The sequence below is a fragment of the Mytilus trossulus genome, chromosome 11 (assembly GCF_036588685.1).
Source record: "Mytilus trossulus isolate FHL-02 chromosome 11, PNRI_Mtr1.1.1.hap1, whole genome shotgun sequence".
NCBI classification, from domain to species: domain Eukaryota; kingdom Metazoa; phylum Mollusca; class Bivalvia; order Mytilida; family Mytilidae; genus Mytilus; species Mytilus trossulus.
This window is the reverse complement of record NC_086383.1, coordinates 65688523-65708965: the sequence shown is the minus strand read 5'-3', so window position 1 is coordinate 65708965 and position 20443 is coordinate 65688523. Positions and strand designations below refer to the sequence as shown.

At 32.8% G+C, this 20443-nt stretch overlaps 1 protein-coding gene across 2 annotated transcripts in view; it reads left to right on the top strand.

Moving 5' to 3' along the window:
* LOC134691429 (biogenesis of lysosome-related organelles complex 1 subunit 5-like) overlaps window positions 1-20443 on the top strand; it is a 280858-nt gene that overhangs the window by 201165 nt on the left and 59250 nt on the right. The gene's annotated exons all lie outside the window — the stretch shown is intronic.

Genomic DNA, 20443 nt, shown 5'->3' with positions numbered 1-20443 from the left:
AAACACATCAACATAATAAAAGTCATTTGAGATACAATGATAAACTTTAATAAAGATCGATTTGATTAACTAACGTCATAGGTTATACCGAAATATTATCATAAAATTGAGGGTCAATTTATCTGGATTGTTTAAGTTCTCTGCAGAATAGTTTGACGCAATACTTAAGTGTTTTCTTATAAAATAAGGAGAAGTTGTATGATTACCACTGTTGAAATAAAGTAGAAGTTAACAATTAAAGGCAACTGGACGTACTTCAACATTGCCAAAAACCATACCTTTCAGTTAGGTTTAAAAGGCCTTGACATTAAAAAATTCAATAGAAGAATTGAATTGAGAAAACTGACGGCCCAATTTATAAATCAAAACAATCTCTACGAAAAACAAATATGACAGACAAGAACTAACGACGATCCCTAAACTACAGGCTCTTGACTTGGCACAAACATGTGTCTGTATGGTACATTTTGTTCATTTCGCAAAATTCTGACTGTCTGTACTACTTATGATGTTTCTGATTTGTACTACGTATGCTGTTTCTGTATTAAATCTTTAATGAAGTACAGCAACTTATAATGTACGACGCCATGCTAACTCATCAACATAGTTAGTGATGAAGACTGTTGTCGGTTACTGGAGGCAGTCTACAAACATAATTTATTGTAGGTATTCATCACATTCGCACGAAACTTTATTCATTACCCCTTTCAAAACTTCATTCTCTGTTCAATTTATGTTTGGAATCCACTGTTACCAACCCTCATTCAAACCAATACAAACTTCAAGCTATAATTTCGGATATTGCAAGTCACAAACTTTTCAAGCCAGTTCGCATTGGAAAAGATGAAAAAGAGAAAAGATCTTTTCTAAATCTTTCCTTTGCCAACAAAGGTCTCGATGGCGTCAACCTATGCAATATCCCTCATCATAAATTAGTTCAATCGAAAATACCTCCTTATTTCAAAGACCAGTCTGTACCAATAATTTTTTATACCTATACCAAACCTATTGCAACTAACCTTTTTCAATTACAAACGTGTTTTGCAGGATCTCGATATTGACGACTTCAAGTTTAAACCTCCTGATTGCACTTGTGCTAGTTCCCAATTCACATATAATCCTGCTGGCCACGTTATTACCGGTGACCTTAACATTGTTAATAACACTTCTCTACGAAATGTGTTATCGAAAGGTCCGAAATTTCATGAGCCTAAATCCATCAATTGGAAATACAACTTTAAAATTTTGATGGATTCAGTCGAGGATTATGCCAGTCAATGGGCTAAGCGCGAGAAGGAAGACAGAGACACTCTTTCCGAATGGATTAAGGCAGTGAGTTCGTTGATACAAATCAGAATTAAGAAACTGAATGGGTCCATTAATGCCCATGCTACTTCAATTTTTAAAGACCCTAATGTTGCAAAAGACCTATCCGACCTCCATGACAAATATGTTGTTGTCCCTGCTGATAACGCCCCAAATAACATCGTTTTGTGTGTAAAATTCATTACATCAACTGCTTGATAAACGACTTAGGTATTGACAATTCACTTGGAAACTCAACATATACCCTCACGACACTTACCAAAGAGGAAATCCTGGATAATCATAGGTCTGTTCTATTATCCTTTGGAATTTCAACCAAAGATGAAGAACTGAATCTTCCATCACTGTATTGGATACCTAAACTTCATAAGTGTCCTTACAAACAACGGTATATTGCTGGGTCTTCCAAGTGCTCCATGAAACCTCTTTCTAAATTATTAACATCTATGTTATCAGCAATCAAAGACGGGCTTCAAAGTTATTGTGAAACTGCCTATTCTGGAGGTGGCGTGAATCAGATGTGGATACTTAAAAATTCCAAAAATCTTTTAGAGTACATACAATTTAACTCTCTTTCATCTTGTAACAGTATTAAAACATTTGACTTTTCCACTCTTTACACAAGTATTCCACATTCCAAACTAAAAGACAAATTGAAAGAGTTGGTATTACTTTGCTTCATAATAAAGAATGGCCAAACGTAGATACAAGGATCTTGTCTTAGGGAGGGATAAATCCTACTTTGTAAAGAATCACTCTTATTCAAACAAAAAATTCTCTGAAACTGATATCATTAACATGCTTGATTTCTTGTTTGTTACGTTCGGAGAACGTGTTTTTCAACAGACTGTCGGCATTCCAATGGGAACAAACTGAGCCCCTCTACTTGCCGACTTGTTTCTTTACTATTATGAGACTGACTTCATGCAGGAACTTCTTTCTAGGAAGAATGATAGGATGTTAGCAAAATCTTTTAACTCTACTTTCCGCTATATAGATGATGTTCTTTCACTGAACAATTCAAAATTTGGTGACTATGTGGAATGCATCTATCCCATCGAACTAGAGATAAAGGATACTACAGATACAGTTATGTCGGCTTCATATCTTGACTTACATCTAGAAATGGACAATGAGGGTCGGTTGAAAACAAAACTTTACGACAAAAGACATGATTTCAGCTTTCCAATTGTGAACTTTCCATTTCTAAGTAGCAACATTCCAGAAGCACCTGCATACGGGGTATATATCTCCCAATTGATACGATATTCCCGTGCTTGCATTTCCTATTATGATTTTCTTGATAGAGGGTTGCTGCTTACAAAGAAGCTGTTAAACCAAGAGTTCAAAATGGTGAAGTTGAAATCATCCCTTCGTAAATTTTACGGACGCCATCACGAGTTGGTTGACCGTTTTGGAATAACCGTTTCACAAATGATATCGGATAGTTTCCTTACGTCGTAACTACAATCCCATTTCCTTTCATGAATGTGACCTACCGAATTAGACTATTTACCGGATTTGTAATCTCATAAGCAACTAGACGGGTGCCACATGTCGAGCAGGATCTGCTTATCCTTCCGGAGCACCTGAGAACACCCCTAGTTTTTGGAGGGGTTCGTGTTGTTTATTCTTTAGTTTTCTATGTTGTGTCATGTGTACTATTGTTTTTCTGTTTTTCTGTTTGTCTTTTTTTATTTTTAGCCATGGCGTTGTCAGTTTGTTTTAGATGTATGAGTTTGACTGTCCGTTTGGTATCTTTCATCCCTCTTGTATTGTAGGTTACTGGACGCAGTCTACGAACGTAACTTGTTGAAGGTTACATGAGGCTGTCTACAAACATAATTTGTTGTAGGTTACTGGAGGCAGTCTACACACATAATTTGTTGTAGGTTACTGGAGACAGTCCACAAACTTAATTTGTTGTCGGTTACTGGAGGCAGTCTATAAACTTAATTTGTTGAAGGTTACTGGAGGCAGTCTATAAACTTAATTTGTTGTAGGTTTCTGGAGTCAGTCTACACACGTAATTTGTTGAAGGTTATTGGAGGCAGTCCACAACCTTAATTTGTTGAAGGTTATTGAAGGCATGTTACAAACATAATTTGTTGTTGGTTACTGGAGGTAGTCTACACACATAATTTGTTGTAGGTTACTAGAGGCAGTCTTCAAACTTAATTTGTTGGAGGTTACTAGAGGCAGTCTACAAACATAATTTTGTCTATTGCTTGCATTCAAATGTTCACACAACTTTTAAGCAGACACTCGTCAGTTACTGTTGTATTTTAATTATTTCATTGGTCATGACAACATAAGTTGAACCATGGTTAATAATTTAAGCGAAGAATGATAACTGCATAATAACTGAAGGAAACAAACTATTTGGCAAAACATTTAGGAATTTTGGAAACTCAATGCTCTTCAACTTATCTGCCCTTTTTAATATTTTTTTATTCGAGCATCACTGATGAATCTTTTTTAGACGAAACGTGCGTCTGGCGTAAATATAAAATTTTAATCCTGGTATCTATGATGAGTTTATTTACACAATGTTTTACCTTCAAGGTCATAACGCATTCCTATGTTTGATTGCATAGCTCAAAATTATAATTTAAAGTCGTATATGAGTGTAGCTATGATGATGCTCTTAGGAGGCATGCACGTTTTTGGAATTATAAGATTACACAAATTATAATTGTGGTAATTGTTGATCATGTTTATAGGTGACATAGATATATGTGAACAGAAAATCTGACACCATTTTTGTACAAAGTCGTTTTAAAATTCAATCGTTCATCGAAAACAAATATGATGGATGCAATAAAATGTAATATTTGATAATTAGAAAAAATGACACAATTTTTTTTAACAAAATCGTTTAATAAAAGCAGATTTGATGGATGTATTCGATGATTGATGTGATAAAACATCTGACGGTCAGAAAATCTGGACCAAAACTAAAATAAAATTAATGAAACATCAAAACAAAATATGATAAACTATGGTAATTTAAACTATTTCGACGTAACGTATGCGTTGCATGTGTTAATGTGTAAGTATAAATAAGAATAATGGAACAAAACAAAACATTTACAGATCCTATTTTATCATATATCGCCTTCATAGTATCTTAAAGATATCGACAATATGTTTGGATGCCAGTTTATTTTCTCTTGTTTGTTTTTGATTGTCGTTCATGTCAGCGTGTCTATGGGAGACGAGTTGTCACAAAAAGAAAAAGATCAAATCGTATCTATGCACAATAAGATACGTGGCGAAGTGTCGCCAGCTGCAAGCCCTGCACCACCAAGCTTGGTAAGTAGTTTGACATTTTATTTTGTACTTACGAAAATTATTAGCTATATTAGATTACACTGGTGTAAAACTATATACACCCATGATATCAACAAGATAACGAATGTATATTTTAAGAACAATGCCTTTACTCTTTCTTAAACCGTTATGTAAAATTGAAAAATGCTAATATTTTTATTGTCACCAATTTTCTTTTATTATTTAATTTTTTCCATTTGATTTTTTTTCTATATTTTGACAAAATTTTATTTTTCGGAATTATGGCAAAATTTTATATATATCGGTGTGAACAAGAGTGGGTTGTTATTTTGACTGCGGTAATACATCAGATTGCAGTTTGATTTTTAAGAAATACTGATATTTACCAAATCTTGATTATATCTGTTTATGTATTTCCATTAATATTGTGTTTTGGTATCATTATAGTTATGTTATTGATAATAAAATCATATTTGTTATCACCATATGTCATACGTTCCTATTTTAGTCATCTTATCTTCAATAGATCATATCTTTCCAATCATGATGATTATTTGTTCCAGTGTATTTGATAATACGTGCAAACAGAAACATTTCACTGCTACTTAATAATAAACTCATCATTGATACCAATATTTCAAATTTTTACGTCAGACAAGTGTTTGGTCTACAAGACACTTACCAGTGATGCTCGGATCATATAAGATGATGCCCCAAAATTTGAGTTCTGTTTGGGAACTTACGACGACAATCATGGTTTTAAAATGTAATGAATTTCCAATAGTTTGACACAAAAAACTAGCCGTGTATTATCCTTTAACTTAATCTCGTTAACTAAAAGACAGCTTTGACCATGGACACCCTTCTATTAGTCGAAAACAAGTGATAACGTCGTCAATAATCCGACAGAGATCAAAAGACAAACACCAGTCTACTAAACTTAATATAGACCAAATATAAGATAATAGAAATGGTAGCATTACATGTTATTCAATATATTGATACATTTTTCTAGGAATGGGATGACCAGTTAGCCAGTAAGGCGGAACAGTGGGCACAGGGTTGTGACTTTTCTCACAATCAGGACAAATCAAGTGCTCTCGGTACAGTTGGTGAAAACATTGCAATTAATCAAGGTAAATGTTTTTCTTTTGTCAATTCCTATTAATAGGACCAGTTTCTTTATTGCGCTATTTTCCTTGTAATTACAAATATTTATTGTGTGGAACTATTAATTATTATGATGTAAAATAACTGTGTATACCCAATCAGTTTATCTGTTATGTAATCAATCAGATCAAATGTAGAATTGTTTTTATTTACTATTTGTATGTAACAAAGGTTGATGTTGTATCACTTATCTAAGTATTGAAGAACAAATTGATATGCAGTAAGACTCTTTCGTTTTTATTGTGTGGTAATTTATATTTAACACTGTTAGATTTGAAACTAGTTGTCTCGGCATTGATGCAATGTTTACAATATGACGTTTTGTTATTATGGTAATCAATAACGATTTTTCTGTCTAAATTTTGTAACATACTTTGTTTCAAAATAACAGACCCGATACACGGGGGCATTCAAGATTGGGAAAAGGAGAAAAGTGACTGGACATACGGCAACTCTGATACAGGATGTACAGGGGGTTTATGTGGTCATTATACACAGGTATGTACAGGGGGTTCTTAGGGTCATTATACACAGGTATGTACAGGGAATTTATAGGGTCATTATACACAGGTATGTTCAGGGAGTTCATGTGGTCACTATACACAGGTATGTACAGGGGTACATGTGGTCATTATACACAGGTATTTTATGTTATCTGATATGGAGTAATTTACTAAATTGATATTAATCTTTGGTATGGAATATCTTTTTGTGTATAGACAATAACAATCAAAACCAAGGAGTAAACAAAGACTCACAAATCCAAAGGACAGTTACATCAACAGTTATAAATAATATTTTAGAAACAACACGAACTCCACTAATAACTGGGAGTGAAATTAGGTGCTCCGGAAGGGCAAGCATTTCCTGCACCGTATACGGCACCCATCGTGTTATTTCTTTGTTCAGTTCGGTAATGCTGGAAGGTTATTATGACTGAGGAAGAATATCAGATGTGGTTTCTGACACACTTTTGTCATAATGGTCAATCAGCTCATGATGACGACCGTAAAATTTCTTGAGTGATGACCTTAATTTAATTGATTCATAGCCCTGTCTTAGAAACTTTTGAGAAAGCAGTATTCTACTTTCAACAAAATCAACGTACTTTGAGATAGCTCTAGAGTACCGTATCAATTAAGACACATATACTCCATATGCTGGTGCCGCTGGGATGTTGCTACACAGAAAAGAAAAATTTTGGTATCCAACCTACCATCAGTAGTCATTTCAAGAAAAAGGTCTAAATATGAAGCAGATTTATCTGTGTCGATAGTATCTTTAATTTTAAGTTCACTTAGATATATTAAATGTAAATGATCACTGAATCTATTATTATTAACAGACATTACATTATCAATATACCGAAAGATGAAATTAAAAGACTGGGCATATTTCTTTTCTCCTTTCTATACAAGCCCTTGTATAAATTCTGCTTCATAGAATATAAAAACAAATCTGCGAGTAAAGGACCGCAATTGATACCTATAACAATAATCATCAAACACCAAGTCCGCAATTTAAAAAAACGTAATAGAAAGTAAACAAAATGTTTTCAAAGACATTTCAACTTTTATTTTGCATATTTTATATTCTATAAAATTTTAAATAACTTCATTACATAAAGCAGTTTAGTTGTAATTTTATTTGATATCATCGTTTGAGGTAAGAAAAAAAAACTCATCATAGATACCAGGACTAAATTAAGTATATAAGCCAGACGCGTGTTTCGTCTACAAAAGACTCATCAGTGACGCTCGAATCCCAAAAAGTTAACAATGCCAAATAAAGGACTAAAATTCCTAAAAGTTTTGCGAAATACAGCTAAGGTAATCTAAACGTTGGAAAAAAAATCACAAAACACCGAACGTGAGATTTTTCTTTGAATAACGAAGTTTTTAATGAGAAAATGTTGCTAATGGAAGAATAACGTGACTAGAGGTCCAAAAAGTATAGCCAAATCCGTGAAAGGAATCAGAGACTCAGAAAATAGTCACTTAAGATATGTAATATCAACATAACAGGTCCTCAATATATAATTTGTTCAACAAGTTCTCATAACCGTTTATGACCGAATCATTTTTACGGATTATCAAATGTAATTTTAAATAACGGCGTTAGTGAACGACCATTCGTGGATTTTTAAAATCTTTTTTATATATTGTATATTTACACAGATGATATGGGCAGCTACAACCAAAATAGGATGCGGCGTTGCTACATGTAGCCAATTTACCTCTAGCGATGGCGATGACATGTCAGGGTTTGATGGGTACAAATACTTAGTCTGTAATTATCATCAAGCGTAAGTTTCTTAATTTATATATCTTCAATTGTGTTTACAAATATAACGACGGATATGTTGTAAACATAATCCCAATTAGAATACTGTAAACCAACTTATTTTCACGGATACTACATTTCGCGTTTTACTCTTTCTTGACCACTTCGCGGCTATTTAATTTCGCGATTTTCTGATTTACTTGAAGAAGTTTAATATGAAAAGATCCAAGGTTTACATATTCGCGACGATTTATATTCGCGTATTTTTTCTAACCGCGAAAGTCGCGAAAATAAATCGCTCGCGAAAATAAGTTGGTTTACAGTAATCACTGGTTTGTACTAACAAGAGCAAAACGACGAGTACAATTTGTAAAACATGATCTGGTTACCATTCCGTGGCATCCTCAATACTCAAGGGTTTTTTTAATAGTCGTGTCGAACAGTCTTTAATTTTTATATATTGTGTTTTATGCACTGTCGACTCTATTTAGTCGTTTTTGTTTGTTTTAATTAGTTTGATTTCGACTTGAGCAATTAAATGTCTGTTTGTTAACTTTTACTTCTCTAATATATAACGGAATGTTCTTGATTCAAATATTCAAAGTAGACAGGCATCATAGTTTCGATGACAAGTTGATTGTTCTTTTTCAGTTTATAAGCACTTTATTCTTTTAAACAAATTTTATTCTTTATGTCAAACTTTCGTCATTGGGTCACAAAAAGAAAATTTCTGTTAATGTTTTATAGTTCAACCAGTTTGTGAGGACGAGCGTTTTTACTTTTGGATTTACTTTTTTCTTTTTATGTCATCTTTTTAATCATTAACTTAAAGGCTTTTATTTACTGACTTTGAATGAAACTTCGCAATCTTCTTTAATCGCAACATATGGTCAGTCGAGGTCTGTGATAGAATATTATAAATTGGTCAACCCCTTAAATAGTTTGACGTATACCTCGTTCATTTTTGAAAGGTTTTCTTTCTATCCTTGATATGTTTGTTTGATTCATTCGCACATAGTTGTCAATAAAGGAATTGTATGCGAATGTCGTACAAGTGATATATTTAGCTTATGTAGAGAAGTGTAAAACAAATGTAAAATAAATCAAACGAGAATGTTAACACATTGTTTTTAATACAAAATATTTTAATTTGGGATGTAACGCGTCTTCTGATTGGTTGACGTTGTATTTTTATTAGCTCATAGACATAATTTTGTATTGTGACCGTACGCGTGACATCATCAATGTTTCTCATGGTTAACTCCAATTTAAAATTGAATTTAGAAATAAATTATAAGAAATAAATACGCGGGTTATTCAGTGTGCACTACATTTGCGGATGTTATTTCTTAATAGACAGAACAAATATTAGTCATTCCTTAAGGAATTCAATGCGACTATTTTAATATATGAAAGTTAAACTAGCTATAAAACCAAGGTTAATCCATCATATTTTACATCGGCAAACGCCTGTATCAATTCATAAATATGACAGTTGATGTGTTCAAGCTGTTTATTCTTGTCATTTGATTAAGGACTTTCTGTTTTGAATTTTCCTCAGAAAACAGTTTATTTGTTATTTTACTTTTCAATAGTTTTACCAGCGTTCTTCCAATTTTGAAGTGACAACTAAAACATTCACTTTAATTGCAAACAACTGTTTCCTAAGCAAACCTCTGACAATTTTAACCCCTATTCAGAGGTTTCAAGTAACAGTTTATCGTATGTCAGTCTTGTTTATGGTTCACACTTTTACAAAAAAAAAAAAATTTAACAAAAAAGTTTAACTTTTCATGGTTTAGATATATAAACGCTTATATATTAACTAGTTTAACATCTCACTTGTATGACAGTCGCAAAAATAATTTCCGGGAAAATGTCGATTGTTATCCATTAGTTTTATATGTTTGAGCTTTGATTTTTCATTTGATTAGGGACTTCCTGTTTAAGAAAAAATGTTGTTTTTGTTATTTTACTTTGTGTTTATCCTTTTTTAGTGGAAATTTCCCCGGTGAACCACCTTATAAAACCGGAACAGGAGGAGAGGTAACAACAGGTGAAGGAACTAACAAAGGAGGAGAAACTGATTTGGTATGTTATTTATTTGTTTTAGATTTTCAAGTGGTCTCAGTAATTCATATCTCCAGCCTGTTGACGCTGAGGTTGTGATTTCAAACCCAACTCGTGATGGGCGCATTCATTATCTATCTAAATTAACTGGAGTTGCATGTTGTGCTGTCGAAGGTCGGTGTTTTTCCTTCAGGCACTTCGACATTCTTCATAAATAATACCTGACCGCCATGATACAGTCAATAGTAAATAAAGTGGTGTTTGAAATCAGAATTAGCGTGTATGTCTGTTTTAATTGACAGAAATTTAACATCAAAAGTATTTCGAGCAAAATAAATAGCTGCAATTTTAGGACGATAGTCACTGCATGTATAACTTATGATTTCTAATCGTAAAAATCAGCAGGCAGCTACGAACAAACCATGTGCACTTACGTCCTTGAATAAAACACAAACATCTTGAAAACACATTGAAAAATTGTCGCGTTGAACGTGATATTTTTTTTAACAAGTTTGATATAAAACAAAATGTATTGTGGGTTGAATTGCAATATCGGAAATCGAGTATTATATATCAGATCTGTATGTACAATGTTTATTAGTTCTTGAGGAACGTCTATAGTTATAACTGTAATTATTCGGCATGGAAAACAATTTGAATTGTTACTTTGATACCCGATGAAGTTTTCTTTATCTTCCATTCACGGATTACATATTTTTCTGTCTGTTTGTATGTATTTGTGTATGAATGTTTGAATGTATGTGAAATGTTTGTTACATGATTGTATTTCAATTTTGTTTCATTTCAGGAGAGTTTCTCCTGAAGAAAAAGTCTTTTAATCATTATGTAGAATAAATCTATATATCGTTGTTGCATATTATTTCTTGTTTTATTTCAATCTTTCACTGGGTATATACAACATGTCAAACGAACTTCTTAAGGTGTTGGTTCAATATTTGACTTTCTAAAACAAAAACACTCGGTTGGTAATTACAGCAGGAAACGGATAGATTCTGATTCTTTGCAATGTCTTTATCAAACCCTTGAGATTGGTAATATGCAGTATCGTTTGGTATTCATTGTTATCAATATTATTTATGGAAAATAACTTAAAGTCTTTTGAACTAAATTCATACATTGTAAAAAGGGGTCAGGGATACCAGAGGGACACTCAAGCTCATATATTGAATCAAGTGCACCCTAGTGCCAACAGGTATGGTAAATGACTCTTGGTAAAACATCCTGATAAAATGTAAATAACACAACTTCAAACACATTTTACCACAGCAGTGTATTAGTTAAACTCTAGGAAAACACTTTAGTGCATGAACCATGAATTTTGTGTCTAAATGAACCTACTTATGGATAACTTTTCTACGAGACCACACCAAAACAACGGCAGCCATTAATACGTGGATGAACTTTTATCTAACATTTTGAATTTGGCTTTGAAGACTTTGGTGATGCAAATACGTCTCACAACTGGTTTCTAACTTACTAACTACAAACTGAAAATATTTATATTGTACATTTATATATATTTATAGATATAGTGATTGTTTCATAACTAAGTAGATGAAGGGAGGCGACTCCGACGAAACTTACTCTACAACCCCATTAAACATTAAAAAACGTCGACGCCGAAAATCTTCAAGGCCATCACCGTCGTCGCAAGTTGAGGACAAGAGACAACGTACAAATAGTGAAATAAGTTCCGAGTCAGACACAGACAGCGAGTCAGAACAATCAAAATGTAGTTCTAGAGGAAAAGTTGAAATGAGTAATCCATCAGACTTGCTTCCTAAAGTATCTTTGACTGAAATTGATATAGTTAGGATAGCCGAAACTGTTTAGCAGCTACTGAAAGACGATATTGACAAGACCGTCGAGAGGGTTGTAAACGAAAAACAAAAACACTTAATTGACAGGATAAACGACGTAGAAGAAAAACAAAACAAACTGGAATCAACCCTTAAAATAAAAACAAACCAACTAAATGAGCTGCATGTAAAAAACACTACTCTACAAGAAAAAGTTGACGATCTCGAACAGCACAGTAGAAAAGGTCTTCTCCGTCTAAGTGGTGTTTCTTTTTCAAGAGGTGAAAATACTACTGAAAAGGTGATTGACATAGTAAAAAGGATAGGAGTGAACATAAAAGTTGATGACATTAGCGTAAGCCATCGTACAGGAAAATTCAAGGAAAATAAAACTCGCCAAATCATCGCAAGGTTCCCAAAGCATGATTTAAAAGTCGAAATTTTAAAATCAGCCAAGAAACTTAGAGAAATACCAGGTCTTCAAGATATTTGTATAAACCATGACCTAACAAAGACGCGAGATGAAATAGAATTCAAAGCTAGAGTGTATGTGCGCAACCACAGACTTAAGGCAACATGGGTGGTTGATGGAAAGATCATGATAATTTGGAACGACAACAAAAAACACGCCGTCACACGTATCCATGATCTGAATGACTATGTTTTCCAATCCGATAACTTTACTGAAATAAACGAGATTGAAGACAACCAAGAAACAGAAATGCAGTACGCGTCAAATGGTCATGACAGGGTCAGCGAACAACCAGCTAGTGACGTTCCTGTTCAACTTTATACGAATGCTCTTGGTACTAACAAATGATCAACCAATTTAAAACGATGTAAAAATATCACATTTACAATTTTCATATCCAGCGAAAATTTTAGATTAATCAAGCGTACACCTGTACTCATTTGACTATTAGTACTTATGAAAATGTATACATATTGTTACTTTGATACATGTAAAAAAAATATGCCAAAATAGTTATGTTCTACTATATGTAATTCAAAGTGTCATTGTATTCTACCCCTTATATTGAAATAAGTTGTATTCCCGTTTCCCTTAGGCTTTTTACTTAATTCCCCCCCCTTTTTATTTTTTTCCTCTGGTTATGTTGTTGGGTTTTCAGTTGTTGGGGTTTTTTTGTTTTTTTTTTATTGTGTTTTTTTTTATTTTCTTGCATGGTTTAAGCTTTTTATTTTATTTATTTTTTGCACCCATTACTCAAAATACCTGAACTCCTACAAAACTATTTTCTGATGAATATCATTCACGGTGAATATTTCAGAAAAATCACTTTTGCATAAGTTATATTACAAAGAATTCAAAAAACGATTCTTTTTTAGACTTAGCCTACAATACTCTAACTGTGTGTTTTTTTTGGTGTAAATCGGGGTGATGCATACATACTCACCCCTAAGCGACGTTGAATTAGTTAAAAAGATCAAATTCTCTCCAAAAGCCTTTGTTCATTGCTTATTAGTAGTCAATTAAAGCACCAAAAACAAACAAAAATGTTATTCTAATATGTCTTCTTGATAGACGAAACTTGATGTCCAAACAGAGTTAATACTATTTATTTTCGTTTAACAGTACAACTATTTTTGGCACTGTTGTGGTAAAATCCTGGGGTTTTTTTAGTTACATGTTCCACCCCCTTTTCACTGTGTATATATTTTACTTTTTCCTACTTACTTTTTTTTTCAGTCATCCACGTCCTACTATTTCTATCAGCTGTCGTCAGTCACTGTTGCCTCCAACACACGATCCGATTATAACCATTTTTATACTATGAACACACAAATCCCCCACGCGTGTCCTATATTACACAAAGTATCTACTGTAATAATACCGTTATGTCAAACGTTGACCTAATTACATATAGGGCACGCGTTGGGTCAAATTACTCGCGGTCTTCTCGATTGCCTAAGCATCTACGCCTAACTATAGATCAACTTGTGTTATTACTGATCATAACAAAGTACAAATCTTTTAGTGTACATTTATATGTCATATGTCGAATAATATGTAACATTGAAATAACAAAGTTATTTTATGCTTTACTGAATGTTAGATTAATCTATTACTCAAAACAAAACATAAACTTGATGATTTTCAGAATATGAATTTGAGTGTATTGTCGTCGTTGGTGATTTTACTGACCATCTTAATTATTGCCACGTGTTTATGGTTGTTTTATCTCATGTATAGAGCTAGTATCTGTTCAACACATTCCGACTCCTTGCTCACTGGTAGTCAGTTAACTTTTACATGTTTAAATACACAAAGTTATCTAGCGAAACGAGACTTAATTGAAGCTGAGCTTAGTGACATTTTTAGAGATATTTTGTTATTTACCGAAACCTGGTTTAATACACACACTGATGACAATAATATCAAATTGGAATCTTTTAAAAAAACATACAGAAATGATAGAAGTCATAAAGCAGGAGGGGGGGGGGGGGGTGGCTATTTATGTGAAAGAAAATATTTTTAGTGAAGAAAAACCTGAATTTACAATAAACGGATTGGAATGTGTTTGGGTCAAAATACATGTTGAAGGAACAAATATATTATTTTGGAATTTTTATAGACCGCCAGATTCAGATAACCAAACGTGGGAAAAACTAAACTATTCAATAGATCTTGCCATAAATTCGAATGCAGATAAAATTATAATTTGCGGTGATTTTAATGATGACCAACTTAATCATAGCAAACAAAAATCTTAGAGAAACTTGCAACCAAAATAGCTTATATCAAATAATTACTGATGCTACATATTTTTGCGAAAAGTCAGTGTCGCTACTTGATCTTATTATGGTAAATGATCCGGAGGTAATACTGTACTCAGAAGTTGGTGAAAACATCCTCAAAAATTCTGTACGTTATCATTGCCCCATAAGTGCAGTAATAAATATCGAAAAACAATTAACCAAATCCTTTAAAAGACAAATTTGGCAATACCACTTAGGCGATTATGAATTGTTTAAAAACGAACTCCTTAAAATTAACTGGGATTCTCTAATTGATAATCACAACATTAATACCGCGGCAGTTAATGTTACGGAAATTTTTTTTCGAAGCGGCAGCAAAATCAATCCCGAATAAAATGGTTCAGGTTAGGAAAAATGATCCAACTTGGATGAATTCGAATATAAGAAAAATGATTCGAAAGCGTAAGAGATTAAATAAAAAGGCAAAAATAACAAACGATGAAATTGATTGGTCAACTTTTCGACGTATAAGAAATAAATGCATGAACTATGTTCGATCAAGTAAACAAAAATTCTTAGAAAAGCAAATAAGTAAAGTTGATAGTTTTCACACATTAAGCACTAAACAATGGTGGAAAACCATAAAAAATTTGATCGGACTACCAAACAAAAAATCTGCATATCCAACTTTAATTTTCAATAACCAATAATATAGAAAGTGATTACGACAAAGCTACATATTTTTACGATTATTTCTGCGCTCAGTCTTCTGTTGATGATTCACATAATGTATTACCAATATTAGAAAATGATGAAATTAATAAACTAGAGGAACTGGTGATAAGTGAGCAGGATGTTGAAGATGTGCTTTTAATTCTTGATATTTCAAAAGCTACAGGGCCTGATTTAATCAGTCCAAGACTCCTGAGGGCGGCAGCAACTGTCTTGAAATATCCATGTACAAAACTTTTTAATCGATCCCTCTTAACATGGAGGTTTCCAGATGTGTGGAAACTAGAAAATGTTATACCTGTTTATAAGAACAAAGGTGGCCCAGAATTTTTACTTAATTATAGACCTATATCTTTGCTGTCTAACATTGGTAAGACAATGGAGAGATGCATTTTTAAATACCTTTTTTTACTTTATTATTACAAATTCTTTATTAACAAAATTTCAGTCTGGTTTTATCCCTGGTGATTCGACAGTTAACCAACTACTATGTATTATTAACGATGTTGGTAAATCATTAGATGAAGGGAAAGAGGTCAGGGTAATTTTCTGCGACATTAGTCGACCTTTCGACCGAGTTTGGCATAAAGGCTTACTATATAAGCTTAGAAAAATAGGAATGAATGGTAACTTAATACTTTGGTTTGAAAGCTTTTTAAACTCAAGAAGGCAACAGGTTTTCATTGGTGGAGAAACGTCCAATAACGAACATGTCTCAGCTGGGGTACCCCAAGGGTCTATCTTGGGTCCTTTTTTATTTCTCATTTATATAAATGACATAGTTAATGACATCCAATGTGATATAAAACTGTTTGCTGATGACACCTCAATCTATATAGTGGTTGATAGCGAATATGAAGCGGCAGAAAAGCTAAATAAAGATATTGAGAAAATACATAATTGGTCTAAGCAATGGGTTGTCAATTTCAACCGTAACAAAACAGAAATAACGACCATTTCAAAAAGGCATCATAAACCCCACCACCCGCCAGTGTATATGAATAATAATATCATAAAAGAAGTTGAGTCGCACAAGCATTTAGGGGTAATTATAAATGAAGATGGAAGCTGGAATAATCATGTAAAAATGATTATTGATCAGGTTATTTCTAGATTAGCATTATTCCGAAAGTTAAAGTTTAAACTTAAAAGGAAACATTTAGAAACTATTTATTTATCTTTCATACGCCCAGTCTTAGAATATGGGGACATTGTCTGGGAAAACATACCTAACTATTTAAAAACATCTCTGGAAAACTTACAACTAGAAGCAGCCAGAATCGTTACAGGTGGTACTAAGGTTTCATCGAGACAGTTGCTGTACGATGAAACCGGTTGGGAAACTCTCCAGTCCGGCGTGATACACATAAGTTATTAAAATTTCATCAAATGTTTCACGGAGATTGTCCTGATTATCTTTCTGTGTTAGTTCCAAATCAGAGACTAGATCTACACGACCACAGGACTAGGGGATCTTCAAATTTACAAACTGTATTATGCAGAACAAGCTATTATCAAAAGTCTTTTCTGCGAGTCATAATAAACCTTTGGAACAATATTCCTGACGACATTCGTCTAAACCAATCAAAATCGGGTTTTTAAAACTTATCTTTCTCAAAATATTAATAAAATACCATTGTATTTTCACTTCGGCTGTAAAAGAGAACAGATATGCTTAGCAAGACTAAGGCTCCAGAGTAGTGTTCTTAGGGACTGTGTTCCTGTGGTCGAGTAGAAACTACCTCATTATTTCTTCAAATGTCCAAAATATAATGAAATTCGAAGGGATACTATCGGGACGATCTCTTGTTCTAACCTTAAGATTATTTTATATGGGGATAGTCTAAAAGCTGACGAGGACAATACGCAAATATTTCATAAAGTTTCTCAATACATTAATAAAACAAAACGTTTTGAAAGTTAATCTAGTGTATGTTTATATATTATATATTAAGACTTTTTTTTTCTTTTAAAAAAAAAAATATTGCCCGGTGTAGTTGATTGTGGTCGGACGTGTGTGTTGGTTTCAGTGACTGTCTAGAAAAGTAAATAAGAGTTGACTGTTTCTTGTTTGTTTGTTTTTTGTTTTTTTTCCTCACTTTTTTCCCCCCCTTTATTTTATTTGTTGTATTTTTTTTATTTTGTGTGTGTGTGTGTGTTTATTTATTCAATGTATCATATGCTACCATAAAATGAATATACTGTTGGCACGTAATATTGTATGTTAAATAGATGTTTTTTTGTTTTTTTAGGGAGACGGATCTATAAAAGTTTTCCAAACTTGTTTCCTATTCCCATATTTGTACTTTATGTAACATTGTAATATTTGTCTTGAAATTGTTTATTAATAAATATTGTTTAAACTAAGCTCATATATCGAAAATAAACTGACAACACCATAGCTAAAAGGAAACAGACACACAACAGCACACAAAACATAATACAGAAATTATAGACTAAGCAAAAACCCATAAAAAAAATGGGGGTGATCTCAGGTGCTCCGGGAGGATAATCCGATCCTCCATATGTGGCACCTATGGTGTTGCTTATGTTAATACAAATCCGGTTATAAGCTTTTAATTTAACTACTAGTATCTGATTGAAATACAAATCATTAGTGAATACTTTGCTTACCAGGATTTGACAACATTCCGTTTCTGTTCTACTATTATTTTTTACATTCGCCTATAAAACCTCAGTCTTCGCATGTATGTATTAATCCAATCAATATAAAAGACCTCGAATATTTTCAAAATAGAAAATATAATGGCGCTTTTTACAGATCCTTGTAAGAAAATCATGGACTTTGATTTTTGATCAGATTGTATATATTAAATTGGCAAATGTAAATGGTTATAACTTATTCACACACTCAGCATTGCCTCTGTAGTTTAATAGTTAGCTTAATTAATTACCAAGAATTGGGTTTTTGAGCCTCTTCTTGCCGACCTCTTCTTATTTTCATATGAATCGGAGTTCCTCCAGACACTTGTCAAAAACAAGAGGATCAAAGAAGCCAGATTATTTAATTTCACTTTCAATTTTGGAATTTTGAATCCTCAATGCTCTTCAACTTATTTGGACAATTCAACATTTTTTTATTCGAGCGTCACTGATGAGTTTTTATTTAGACGAAACACGCGTCTGGCGGAAATATAAAATTTAGATCCTGGTATCTATGATGAGTTTATTTCTACAATGTTTTACCTTTAAAGTCATAATGCATTCCTAATTTTGATTGCATAGGTCAATATCATAATTCAAAGTTGTATATGAGTGTAGCTATGATGATGCTCTAAGGAGGCATGCACGTTTTTGAAATTATAAGATAACTCAAGATATGGTTGTGGTAATTGTTGATCATGTTTATAGGTGACATAAATATATGTGAACAGAAAATCTGACACCATTTTTGTACAAAGTCGTTTTAAAATTCAATCGTTCATCGAAAACAAATATGATGGATGCAATAAAATGAAATATTTGATAATTAGAAAAAACTGACACAATTTTTGAACAAAATCGTTTTTAAATTCAATCGTTTATTAAAAGCAGATTTGATGGATGTATTCGATGATTGATGTGATAAAACATCTGACGGTCAGAAAATCTGGACCAAAACTAAGATATAATTAATGGAACATCAAAAACAAAATATGATAAACTATGGTAATTTAAACTATTTCGACGTAACGTATGCGTTGCATGTGTTAATATATAAGTATAAATAAGAATAATGGAACAAAACAAAACATTTACAGATCCTATTTTATCATATATCGCCTTCATAGTATCTTAAAGATATCGACAATATGTTTGGATGCCAGTTTATTTTCTCTTGTTTGTTTTTGATTGTCGTTCATGTCAGCGTGTCTATGGGAGACGAGTTGTCACAAAAAGAAAAAGATCAAATTGTTTCTATGCACAATAAGATACGTAGCGACGCAAACCAAGATATGCCAAAATTGGTAAGTAGTTTTACATTTTATTTTGTTATCTACGAAAAGACAAAATAATGTTTAACAAAGATAGTTGGCTTCTAGCTGATTTTTGCTTTTTGGTCGGGTTGTTGTCTCTTTGACACACTCCCCATTGTCATTTTAAATTTTATGATATCTTTATTTGTATTTCCAAAGACATTGTCCTGTTTCATCTGCAAGAGAATGCTCGAATAAACTAAGTTGATAAGACCAAACAAATCATTTCCGTTTCCTAATGCAATCCTCATTGATCATTTTGATACATTTGACATCTTAAAAAATAAGCAGTTTTAAAACTTATGGCATACGACGGGACTTTCGTTATTTACTTTCATTAGAAAGTAAGAATGTAAAAGTGAGGGTCCAAAAAGACAAAAGGATTTGAGAAGGGAATATGTAGGATTGAATAACTAGTTAGAAAATGTATTGACCTAATTTCTTTTTTTTACCAAATCCTTTGACAAGAGAAATTTTATACGTTCTTACATATAAAGGAATACATTTATATATCAATATAAAGAGGATGACAAGGCGATAATAAAACTTATCAGTCGAAACAAACTAACAAAATCATTAAAAAACGAATAACCGCCCACAATAGTTATCAAAGGTACCATGATTATAATTTAGTACGCCAGACGCGCGTTTCGTTTACAAAAAACTCCTCAGTGACGCTCATATCAAAATAGTTATAAAGCCAAACAAGCAAAAAGTTGAAGAGGATTGAGGATCCAAAATTCCAAAACGTTGCGTCAAATACGGCTAAGGTAATCTCTGCCTGGGATAAGAAAATCCTTAGTTTTTGAAAAGTTTTGTAAACAGGAAATTTATAAAAATGACTACATAATTGAAATTCATGTCAACACCGAAGTGCTGACAACGAGGCTGGTGATACCCTGAGGGACGAAACGTCCATCAACAGTGACATCGACCCAGTGGTGTAAATAGTTATCAAAGGTACCCGGATTATAATTTAGTACGCCAGACGCACGTTTCGTCTACATAAGACACACAATAATCTTTAAAACTCTATATAGATCAACGAGGACT